The following is a 13,763-nucleotide window of genomic DNA, read 5'->3' on the forward strand; positions in this document are numbered from 1 at the left end:
TTGTTGTTGAACTTCCGAGGTGACCCATAAAGTTCCAAGAGCATTCGTGAGCTTACTATCTGTGGATGGGCCACTTATACGGATGACCACTTAAAGTAATTGCTATATAAAAATCCAGCAGTACACGAAGAACCACTAATCTTTTGACGCGGTTAAGGACCACACAGATATTGAGATCGAAGAAACCCGCTGTCGCAACTTCATAGGCTATTCTTTTTTATTAGCAGCAATGGATCTTTTATATGCAACATTCCATAGACAGGATAGCACATACCACGGTTTTTGATGCACCAGTCGTGGTGCACTGGCTGAAGCGAAAAATAATTAAGTTTCAAGCACGCTATCCTGGATACACATCTCAGATATCTGGTCTGTTTGTCCAGGACAGTGGTTTAGTTGTTAGTTGGTTTGTTAGTGGTTGGTGAGAGAGAAGAGGGTGTAGTGGCCTTACACCTACCCACTGAGACCTTAAGACCTCGCTCTGGGTTGGAGCCGGTACCGGGCTGTGAATCCTGTACCTACCAGCCTGTAGTACGATGGCTTAACCACTGCGCCACTGAGGCCGGTTGCTAGCAACAATCAGTTTATTCAACTTACATGGCCTCTTAATTAATTACAAATATCAAAGACTTTATATTGAGCTTGAATTTAAACAGAATCGAGAACCAGTCAAATAGTTCTTGAACGTTGGTGCTGTTCGTTGTCGCTGAACGCATCCCTAGTTTACGTGGGTGACAAGAACTGTATATTTTGTTGCTGTCTGTAATTTTGAATAATAATAAGGCACACAATATTAAACTTTATTGTTGATAGTTTGCACATTTTATATAACGAATAACTTGTTAGTTACTTCGTTTAGCACTTTAAAAAATAGTGTATGTAATTGTGTACTGTTATAATATGCCAAAGGTGTAAACGAATTGGCTAATATTACTTCAAAAAGAAACCAATCAAGCCAAATATTATGTTTATTATAATTGGCAAATCTTTAAGGGAAGTTATAAATTACATATTATTCACGCTTCATTGGTGTATACCTATTATACACAAACGCACGAGCACACACACACACACACACACACACACACACATTGCCATTAAATTTGGTTTATTATCCAACTAAATATATTTAGTATACATCTTTGGAATAAAAACAAAAAATGTAACTGAATTTGATGATATGAAATGTTTACTGTTTCAATGAATCATAAATTATTTTACACTAAATTGCGGTTGTATTGTTTTCTGTTTGTTTTGTTTTATTGTTTCAATGAATCATAAATTATTTTACACTAAATTGCGGTTGTATTGTTTTCTGTTTGTTTTGTTTTATTTTGTGTTCATTTGTTTGTTTGTTTGTTTCTATTGTGTAGACTCCTATATTTGTGACAACAAAAAAACGCCACAAACATTTAATACAGAGACAGACATTGTCTTGTTATAAAAATGCAGGTCTAATTGGTAGCAACATGCGACACTGATCATTTTTTCAGTTGCATTCGGGTTTTGTCTTTCAACGGGAGAGGTCATTCCATTTATTGTCTTAAATATTAAAGCCTTGAGCTAATTACATCATATATATTAGTATACCACCATTGGACAAGAGTAAGTCACTAGCCGCTATATTTCCCATTGTATTTCCTTTGTGTTTTCTTGCAGGCTCCGTTCAAGGATCGAAATATATCAATTTTGATTGCTTACGATTACGTCCTCTGACCGTCCTTGCATTAAGAAATTAATGGCCGCTCCTTGTTTATTTTGAATAGTCTATTGTTAAGTGTAAATTAGTATATTAACTCCTAATAACTGTTTTCTAGTAGTGCCAGCTACTATTTAAGACATTATTAATTGTTATACTATAGTATTATAATATTTAAATTATTAAATCTCACCCGAAAGACCCTATATTATTAAAAAAAAGTTAATTAATAACAAACCACAACTTGACCTTAGCCGCCATGACAGATGTCATGACAGACGCCATGTTGGATTCTATACTTAACACTTCCGAGATAAAAGACCCGAGTGTCACTGATGATCTGCTTAAAGATAACCTAGATGAAGTGCTAACTAACAACATAACCCCCAATATATTTTCTGAGGAGCAACCTACATGGGACCATGTATTTGGTACCCCCCAATCACTAATAAAACAACCATACGATGCCTCTACCCCCCAAACAAACGGCTCGCAACCCCCCATACCCCCCCTATACCGGACCCCTGTTAGAAACATAATGGCCGATATTTTGACTAAACCCTGCCTATCAACGATTGAAGAAATCCCGTCGGATGAATCTTTTGCGGATTCCCCCCCCCCCCCCCCCCCCCCCCCGGGGGGACAACGTCGCCCGGGTCGCCGTTGGCCGTGATAATAATATTGGTAGCGGCGATGAGGAACCCGACTCCTCCTCCGGTTCGAATAAACTAATTATACACGAAGAGGCCCCATCAGAAGATTACCCCACAGAAAAAAAAAAAAATTCCCAATCCAACCACTGTCTCTGTTGTCATTGGCGAGGTAGGCGCCATATTCTGTTCTGACGCAGCCACCGCCAGCGGGTCACAGTCGCCACCACCAGCTTCAACCAAGTCAACCAAGAAGAAGAAAAAGATTCTCCCCCCAACACCATATCCTGAGGGCCAGAGGAAGAGGAGGGTGGTGGAGGAGGTGACCCGCGCTTCAACAGATGAAGAAGTGGGTAACTATACAATTAGTACTTCCAATCGATATAGACTTTTAGCAGATGACATTTATGAAAAATACTCTGGAGGAGATACTGCTAAAAAAAGTAAAATTTCAGTTAAACCCCCCACCACCTCACCCCCCATACTCCCCATACCTGGAATCAGACAAGTTTTTTTTGCAGGGGAAAATCCAACCAGATATGAGTATCTTTTTTTGCAGGAATCGATCAACTCTATCTCCACAGACCCCTCTTTCAACCTTGAAACAGCCCTTTTCTTCTTTACCAGGCTCATGGATGGAAGAGTTTTCATCCACTCGAAAACAGAGACCCCCCTCTTGAAACTAGGTAGCTACTTCTATCTCCGCCCCGACCCCAACTCCAGTCATAGTGTAGAGATCCTTCTTGATATTATATACCAGGAGCCTATGGAAACTGGTAAGAGCCTGGACCCCCCCCCATCACCCCCTCCCCTACCTGCTCCCAGCTAGGATATGGGTATGGGTAACTATATTTACGTGCCCCTATCCACGAGGGTTCAGGCACGCCCACCCCGGATTCGGCCTCTGACATCGCCAGTTGTCGATTCCGGGGCGGGAGGGGGGTGGGGGGGGATGGGTAATTATAAAAATGCATGGGGTAATTTTTAACTATGTGGTATGACCACTTACAACCTTAAATATTTATATCATTTATACTTAGGGGTCTAGCATATTTATATATTATCATTATCATATTTATATTGGCACCATAAATAAAAGCCTTATATCTTTCTATTATTTTACTATATAATTAGTAGGTGCACTTACTTAAAATTTCGATCGGGCAGATCTAAACAGTTATATAATATAATTAATTAATTACTAATAATATTTATATATATATATATATTTTATTTTATTAGTTAAGCCCTGGAGGGTGAAGGATTCGTAAAGCGGGGAGCACCGCGCCACCGACAGTCAGGCGATCCAACAGGCGGGAAGCCCACTATGGTAAGTCCGGATTTCCATGGGGGGGCGTTCCGGGGGGGGGAGGCCTCCTACCAGGCTTCCCTATCGGCCAAAACCGCCAACGCCCTACCGCACCCAAATATGCACCCTACCACGGCGTCCCCCCCCCCATCCCGCCCCCCCCCCCAGGTTATCCATGTAACACAGGTGGACCAGTATTTAGGATGGTATGAATGATGTGAAGATGATAGATGATAAGCCCGCAAGCCGCCGTCTGGTGTGGTGGTGAAACGTATAATTCTTTGGTGTTAGTTGACTGGTGGACCGATTCAGTTATATGGTGAGGTGTCCTCGCCGCTCTCCCCAAGCATTCGTGAGCACTACACCCAGTCGGGTGCGTCACCTAAACGGATGACAAAGTCATTGTTATATAATCCTCGGTGTCACCCAGGGGACCACTAATCGTCAAGTGGGTGGCTCCGAGTACCGGTCAGGTTTTTTTTTTTTGTATAAATACAAATTGACCGATCAAATTAATACCGTTTAAAACCTGTTTGATTTAAAAGAAAACGGGTACATATATATAAAATTAATACTAAATTAAAAATGCTAAGAGGAGAATTCAACAACTACTATATATATTTATTATAACAATTAATTAAAAGTATATTAATATACCATAAATGATTAAAAACTAAAACATTCGCACCCAGCCATACATTCCGCCATCATCAAGGAGTCTATACCGATTAGAAGTGCTAATATTATACTTACCCACTTCTTCATCTGTTGAAGTGCGGGTCACCTCCTCCACCACCCTCCTCTTCCTCTGGCCCTCGGGATGTGGTGTGGGGGGAAGAATCTTTTTCTTCTTCTTGGGTGACTTGGTTGAAGCTGGGGGTGGCGGCTGTGACCCGCTGGCGGTGGCTGCATCCGGACATAGAGTGGCGCCTACCTCGCCAATATCAACAGAGACAACGGTTGGATTGGGAATTTCATTTATTTTTTCCATGGGGGGGTCTTCTGGCGAATCCTCTTCGTGGATAAATAATTTATTTGAACCGGCGGAGGAATCGGGTCCCTCCTCGCCGTTACCGGTATTATTGTCAGGGCCTACGACGACCCGGGCGATGTGTCCCCCCCCGAGGGGTGGGGAATCCGAAAAAGATTCATCCGTCGGTATTTCTTCTATCATTGATAGGCATGGTTTTAGTTAGAATATCGGCCATTATGTTTCTGACAGGGGTCCGGTATGGGGGGGGGTATGGGGGGTTGCGAGCCGCCTACTGGGGGGGGTAGAAGCATCGTACGTCCCACTTCTACTACGTCAGAACGCGGATCCATGGTGGACGTGCCTGAACCATGTTGGATAGGGGCACGCGAAAATAGTTCCCACTCCCACTTCTACTACGGCTTACGATGCGGCAAGACGTGTGCGCCTGCTCTCTCGAGTTACCCCCCCCCCCCCCCCCACCTGGGGGGACTCATAGCCAGTTATGGAGTGTTACTCGAATACCGCGTCACGTACACCGGGCCACGGGCAACCGTGACCCTGGTGTACGGTGACCCGGTCAAGAAGCCACCGAGGAAGAGAGGAAGGAGGAAGACGGACGCGCCAGGGATGGCCCGGGGGGGTGCAAAACCGGCAGCTCAACTGCCGGCGGAGGCCCCTTACGTTGGACATCCCCGGCACCGATCTACACCGGGGAGACCAGAGGATCCAGCCCAGCCGGAACCAACTGTCGAACCACCAGGGGCAGACCTTAACCAGGCGGTTATGGAGTCGCCCCCACAAACTCCAGTGAACTCAGCTTCCGGGACTCCTGCGATGCCACCTCCACCTAGGAAGAGTGCCGCAGTCGAGTCCCAGGCCCGATCGATAGCCGTTGCCAAGCGGAAAGCGATTGCGTCACCAGGAGACCAACCAGTCAAGCCAGGACCCCCGACGCAACCGCCGAAGCCTGTTGTTGTTGTTGAAACTGAGGAGCAGTGGTCACTCAAGGCCGGCAAATTACCAACGCGCTACTCCCAGTTAGTCAAAACCAACATCGAGGACGTGCGGAGCTTATTCACACAACCGAAGCTCAGCGCCTTCATGCCGTTACCAGCAAGTCCGACAGAGGGAGAATTTTGTGTATGCGCCGTCACAATGCGGGATGGCCAGGGAATCTGTCTCACCGTACGCCGGAGTGGGAGCTATAATCAAGCACTGCTACTCCCAGAAATGGACAACCCGACCATCCATCGAATCATCAAAATCATCGCCGGGAAAGAGTATCGCGCATTAGCCAAGGCGATAGCAGGATCCACTTACCGGCCGGGCATCCCGCATTTTGACGCCTCCAACTTCATCGGCTCACCGTGACGTCCTCCCCTTTGCTAACATCCTTCACCTCCGTGAGTACCAACCTCCTTTTTTGGGCCAGAATGATTAAATTTAGAAATAAAATGCGTAAGAACCATCAGAAGGATAAAACCCCGGTTAATCTAGGTAAATTTAAAGAAAGTAAATTTAAAGTTACTCAAGAATTGTTTAAATTAAAAAAGGAGTCTTGGACTAAATTTTGTTCATCATTAAATAGACAGTCCAAGGTCTCCGAAGTATGGGCAAAAATAAAACGCATCCAGGGAAAACCTCTCGCTAAATCCTCTTTATTAAAAGCTAATAAATTATATACTACTAATCAACAAAAAGCAACAGTGTTTGGACAAACTTTCCAAAAAAATTCAAGTAATGGTAATTTCCCACAAAAATTCTCTAATATTAAAGAAACTATAGAAAAAGAACATAAAATTCCCCTGGATGCTAAATTTCCTACACATAATTTAGATTATAATATTCAATTCTCCCTCCAGGAAATGACTTTTGCTCACAGGAAAGGTACCGCTCCTGGTCTGAATAAATTTAGCTATCTTTTTTTCCAAAACATGCCTGAAGCTACCCTCAGACTTTTCCTGGAACTTTATAATAATATTTGGAAACAGGGTTATCTCCCCCTAGCATGGAAACATGCTGAGGTCGTCAGCCTCCCTAAGAAAGGGAAAGATTTAACTAATCCTTCTAATTATCGTCCTATTTCCTTAACATCCAGTGTTTGTAAAACTATGGAGGCCATGGTTAATTCCAGACTCAGCCATTATCTAGAAAGTAATAATCTTTTGACCATATATCAGAGTGGTTTTAGAAAAAACCACTCCACTGCCGACCACTTATTTCGACTTCAATCTGAAATTGTTAATGCCTTTAGTCATGGTGACAAAGTGGTCGGAATATTTGTTGATCTGGAAAAGGCCTATGATATGGTTTGGCGACACGGGCTACTAATTAAAGTGTATAACATGGGCATTAGAGGGCCTATGTTTGCATTTATTGAACGCTTCATTAATAATAGGTCTTTCACTGTTAATGTTACTGAAGCATTTTCTGATAAATTGAATCTTGAGAACGGCATACCCCAGGGATCAGTAATAGCCCCCACACTTTTCAGTATTTTTATTAATGATCTAGCTATAGCCCTCACTGGTTCGTCTAGTGAGGACACTAAGCTTAGTATTGGCTTATTTGCTGACGACACAGCTTTTTGGCGATCTGGAAAGTGTTTAGAAAAAATTAAAATAGATATTCAAAAAGACATTGATAAACTACAAAATTGGGCTGAAACCTGGGGGGTCACCATCTCAAGATCTAAAACATCAGCTATTCTCTTTACTACTAATAATCTTAAGAGACGTTACGCACTTAATTTAACACTAGATAATTATCCTATAACCCAAGTAGTGTCAGTTAAATTTCTAGGAGTCATTTTTGACCCATCATTATCTTTTAATGCACACATAAAAGAAGTAATTAAAAACTGCAATAACTATATTAATTTACTTACAGTCATAGCTGCAACTAATTGGGGGGCTGACAGACATACTCTCCTAATGATTTTTGAAGCTTTTATCGTCTCCAGGTTACAATATGGTGCCCAAGCCTTCTGCTGTGCATCACCATTTCAGTTGAATAAGCTAGAATCAATATATAACAAAGGGCTTAGGATTATAACTAAAATTTCCCCGGGCACACCAAATGACAGTCTGCGTGTGGAGCTTAATATTCTTCCTCTTAGTGTTAGGCGCACCCAGCTTTGTCTTAAACATTGGTTTAAAGCTAAATATTTAGTACCACTAAATCCTGTAGCAATTATGGTACCGAATAATGATGAATATTTACACATAGATATTAACTCCGCAGTTAATTTTATTAACAGAATGGCAACTAATTTAGAACTCTTGGATTATAATCTGGAAAAATACTCTCCCCCCTTGGTGCCACCCTGGCTAATCAAACCGCCGAGTGTCCCGTTACTATTAAGAAAGGAAATTTTAAAAACAGATAATGAATTATTTAAAAACATAATATTTAGAGCAGCTTTAAATGATTATTATCCTGAGCATATCCATATATATACAGATGGCTCCAAGGACCCACTTTCTGGTAAGGCAGGCATGGCCTTCTGTGTCAAGCCTAGCTTACCTAATACCTCTAGCTCCCACTACGCCATAGTGACGGACCACGTTTCTGTATTTACTACCGAACTGATGGCCATTTACTCTGCGCTCAAGTGGATTCTTACTAATGCTACTAATTACCCGTCTCCACAAAACTTTCTTATACTTTCTGACTCCCTGAGCTCTCTTCAAGCTCTCCAGAATCTTAAATTCAAGAGTTCACACTTAATTAAGCAAATTATAAACATGATTAATTATAACAATAGTAAAGGGTTGTTTATAACTTTGGAATGGGTCCCTGCTCATGTCGGCATCTCTGGCAATGAAAACGCAGATCTACTAGCAAAAAAAGCTGTAGGTATGGACAAAATTGAAATTAATATTAATATTAACTTAAATGAAACTATGGCCATAGCCCATAACAATTTTCTCAAGTTTTGGCAAACCGAATGGAATATTAAAACTAGACTATGGCATTATTTAATTAAACCAAAAGTTAACTCGAAAAGACCTATTTATTCTAATGTTAAAGCCGAAAATATTATTACTAAATTGCGCCTTGGTGTTGTTTTCGGTCTGAACGATACTCAATATCTATTAAAAAAAAGTAATACAGCACTTTGTACTAATTGTAAAAAGTTAGATAATGTAAGACATTATATCTTTTATTGTAATAAATATACTAATGAAAGAATTATTTTTAAAACAATAATGGACAAACTTAAAATTAAATTTAATCCTGTTAAAATATTTAACCCGCCTCCCGCTCTTAAACGGGAGGTGGAACGGGCTATTTTAACCTATGTAAATGATACGAAAATAAGTATATAACAAGTAGCTGGCACAAAAAATTGTAACTATTTAAATAGGTAAGAACGGTCCGAGGACTATACCGTTACACTCAATTAGGAGCCTGCTAAATTTTAACACTCACCTTGCAATGGCGGACAAGTGGCTGGTGGCGAACTTTGTCCAGGGTGGTAATGGCTCGGACCTTACCCTCCCGTGGACAAACCGAATAACTTTTTCTTTTATAATCCTTCTTATAAAAAAAACTCTTTTTTATTTGCTAAATTAATTTCTTTTAATTAAGCATGTTGATCAACTTATTTTCTTCTTAATCCATTTTAGAAACACCGAACAGCCTACGCACATTGTTTCCTCATTCACTCGTTGGCGATTGACTGGATAGTTGTAACATCCACATTCCTCTCTTTCTTTTTTTTCCAGAGAAGGAATCGAAATCCAGCCAATCGCAGCTTCTTATTTTGCCTGTTGTTTCTTAACACTGGCTTCTCTTTTTTTTATCTCAACCAGCTCCGGCTAGGGATTGAGATTCAGCCAATCGCAACGCACCATTTCAAGCTGAGTGTCGCATATCGATCCGGCTCATTTCTAACACACACTGTGTTTTCCTTCTTCTGTCTTAAGTAACTACTGCCGCTCACGAGTGTAAAAAGTTTGTTTTATTTAACGACGCCACTAGAGCACATTGATTTTTTAATCTTATCATCGGCTATTGGACGTCAAACATATGGTCATTCTGACACTTTAGAGGAAACCCGCTGTCGCCACATAGGCTACTCTTCTTTACGACAGGCAGCAAGGGATCTTTTATTTGCGCTTCCCACAGGCAGGATAGCACAAACCATGGCCTTTGTTGAACCAGTTATGGATCACTGGTCGGTGCAAGTGGTTTACACCTACCCATTGAGCCTTGCGGAGCACTCACTCAGGGTTTGGAGTCGGTATCTGGATTAAAAATCCCATGCCTCGACTGGGATCCGAACCCAGTACCTACCAGCCTGTAGACCGATGGCCTGCCACGACGCCACCGAGGCCGGTCTCACGAGTGTTCCCGAGGTGCCAATCGGTGATATCCGGAGAGCCGGGCCTTGCCGTGGGGTACCTTGGATTTCTTTTCGTGTGCGGCTTTATTATCCATCTTATTCTTATGGAATTCTACTCTCCACTTTCTTCTCTTTTTTTCGCTGGCCTCTGCTAGCACGTCTATCTTTTACTGTAATCTTTACTTAAATGAATAGCAATCGGGTGTCGGGGCGATTGGCTGCGAGGGAGCGGGCTCTGACCAATTAGAGCCCGTTCCCTCTATAAACTTCTCTTATTGGTCTGTGCTTTAGCCAGCCAATAACTATTAATTTAACCTAGTGTGAGAGTGGTTGCGTGAATGATTGGTTTTGTTTCGCCGGGGCTTGGCGGCGCATACGCCTGGCAGTGTCTGTGCCGCCCGCCTCAGGCGGAATGTACGGCTGGGTGCGAATGTTTTAGTTTTTAAATATTTATGGTATATTATATACTTTTAATTAATTGTTATAATAAATGTGGTTATTAGTTGTTGAAACTTTCCTCTTAGCAATTTTAATGCAGTATTATTTTAATATATATGTACCCGTTTTCTTTTAAATCAAACAGGTTTTAAACGGTATTAATTTGATCGGTCAATTTGTATATATACAAACAAAAAAAACCTGACCGGTACTCGGAGCCACCCACTTGACGACTAGTGGTCACTTGGGTGACACCGAGGATTATATAACAATGACATCTGTCATCCGTTTAGGTGACGCACCCGATTGGGTGTGGTGCTCACGAATGCTTGGGGAGAGCGGCGAGGACACCTCACCATAGTAATTGAACCAACCCACCAGCCAACCAACAACATCAATGACGCTTATACGTTTCACCACCACCCCAGACGGCGGCTCGCGGGCTTCTTATCATATATCATCAGTCATATCATTCATATCATCTTAACAAAAGAAGGGCCCACCTGTGTTACATGGATAACCTGGGGGGGGGGGGGGGGGGGGGGGGGGGGGGGGGGGGGGGGGGGACGCCGTGGTAGGGTGCATATTTGGGTGCGGTAGGGCGTTGGCGGTTTTGGCCGATAGGGAAGCCTGTTAGGAGGCCCCCCCCCCCCCCCGGAACGCCCCCCCCCCCCCGTGGAAATCCGGACTTACCGGAGTGGGCCTCCCGCCTGTTTGACCGCCGGATTGCCGGTGGCGCTGTGCTCCCCGCTTTACGAATCCTTTATCCTCCAGGGCCTAATTTAATAAAATAAAAATACATATATATATATATAAATATTATTAGTAACTAATTAATTATAGTATATACCCATTTGGAACTGCCCGATCGAAATTGTAATTAATTGCACCTACTAATTATATATTAAAATAATAGAATGTTATAAGGCTCTTTAATTATGGTGCTATTATTAATATGTGAGTAATAATATATAAATATGATAGACCCCTATTTGTAACTGTTTTATTTAATTATTTAATTTTTTAAGTGGTCATACCACATTATGTAAAATTATCCCATGCACTCTTTTTATCCATCCCCCCGCCCCGGAATCGACAACTGGCGATGTCAGAGGCTGAATCCGGGGTGGGCGTGCCTGAACCCTTGTGGATAGGGGCACGTAAATATAGTTGCCCGTTGCCCGTTGCGACACTGATTATTTGTACTAATATCGTTTATGTAGTATCAGGCACGGCGGAACAGGGGGTGGTGGTTGGGGATCTACTCAGTCAATCCCACACCCATGTCTACATCTGATATGTGGTGCACACTTGAGGTTGAAACCGGTACATGGTAACATATTTTTTCTTAAATGGACTGCAATTTCCAGCTAAAATGAAGGTTACTAACAAAAATACTCTTTAAATCATAAATACCATTTTACACCTTATTTTGTTGCAGGTAGATGAGGTGACATATGTTTCATGTCGGTGGGCCCATTGGGCTATTTCTCGTTCCAGCCAGTGCTCCACAACTGGTGTGACAAAGGCCGTGGTATGTACTATCCTATATGTAGGATGTTGTCTGTATGAAAGGTCCGTTGCTGCTAATCGAAAAGAACAACTCATGGCGTGATGGCGGCGAGTTTTCTCTTTCATCATTTGCGACGCCATATAACCCCCATTAGAATGTGTTGTGTGCGTCGTTAAACAAACCAGTTCTTCTTTCTCGCTTGGTTTCCTTTGGGCAGTGGAGTAGCCGAACAAGTTATGAATGTGAGTAAATGTAGATGAACACCGTGTGCTCATTGTACTCCCAGTGTTTGAACGGTTACTGGGCTAAGCCTTAAATGTCGACAGTGCATGACACATATACTGATGGAAAGAAATAAGGGAACACATCAAATTGTAGACATATTTAATTCCCAACTAGCGTAGTAATGTCTGTATTCCATACCAAGTTGTAATGTGGGATTGAATGTACGTAGTGTTGAATGTGCTGCCTATATCTTCCCAGTCAACTTCGGACAGTATGAATTGATTTTTAATGCAGTCATTATTTCTTGTTGCCATCTGTGTGATCCTTTATTTCTTTCTATCAGTATACTATTGGCACATTTTGTTATTTTACATCCTTTTAGATGAAGTGACGGTCTGTTTATCACGACATATTTAGAACATAACAGAAGTACTGTACTGTACTGTACTGTACTGTACTGTACTGTACTGTACTGTACTGTACTGTATTTAATATCTATAGAAAATGAGATAATGGGAATATATACTGTAATGTTGTTGTGACCTCCTCCAAAAAATGTGTGGTGGGGGGGGGGGGGGAATATATATACACACAACACACACGCACACACGCACATACATACATACATACATACATACATGCATTGATGTTTGGATAGCTCAGAACGCATCGTGGTTAGTCTGCAATTTGCGGGCGATTCGGTGCCAAAGCTTCGAGTCCCAGCAACGGCATGGGGCAATTTGTGAGGCCAGAAAGGATTTAATTACCCCTTGCGCCAGGGCGTTAATATCTATGTATGTAACAGTCATGTAACTAAACGTGCTATGGCGACACTAAAGAATTGACGTATGCAACTTTACATTAAAAACTATCCAGTGTTCTGGGAAAGAAAGTCATGTACTAGTTGATTTTAATATAAGGATATTCCTTTTGAAAAGACACGGCGCCATTCATTAATTTGAATATCGGGTAATGGCTGACTGGAATTAAAGTTGTGTATGCAGTTTACAAAGACACGTTGTATTAACTTTGTGATTATATAATAAAGAGATTATTACCCTTCTGTTTTTCGGTATTGTCAATATCATATATTAGGAGTAAAAATAATGTATTATGCCAGTGGCTCACATAATACAACAGTACTTTTACTTTTATTCCTAATATATGATATTGACGATATGTAGAGAGAGAGAGACAGAGAGAGAGACAGAGAGAGAGACAGAGAGACAGACAGACGAAGAAGGGAGATATGACACACATATACCAGTGATCAAAACATATTTTTATGAAAGAAGAACCGGTATATCATCATGTGGGATGCTAGACAAGTACGACTTATAAATATAAGTGAAAGTCAACATTAATGTATCGCCATAAGTGAGACAGAGCTAAATATTCACACGCAAACACATGTACATAATCAGATACACATACAGGCACGCATGAATACACAACCACATGCTTGCATCCATCCATCCGCGACAGGACGTAGCCCAGTGGTAAATAGTTCGCCTGATACGCGGTCTGTCTAGGATCGATCCCCGTCGGTGGACCCATTGGACTATTTATCGTTCCAGCCAGTGCATCATGAGTTGTATATCAAAGA

This window comes from Gigantopelta aegis, chromosome 14 (genome assembly GCF_016097555.1).
Source record: "Gigantopelta aegis isolate Gae_Host chromosome 14, Gae_host_genome, whole genome shotgun sequence".
In the NCBI taxonomy this organism is placed as follows: Eukaryota; Metazoa; Mollusca; class Gastropoda; order Neomphalida; family Peltospiridae; genus Gigantopelta; species Gigantopelta aegis.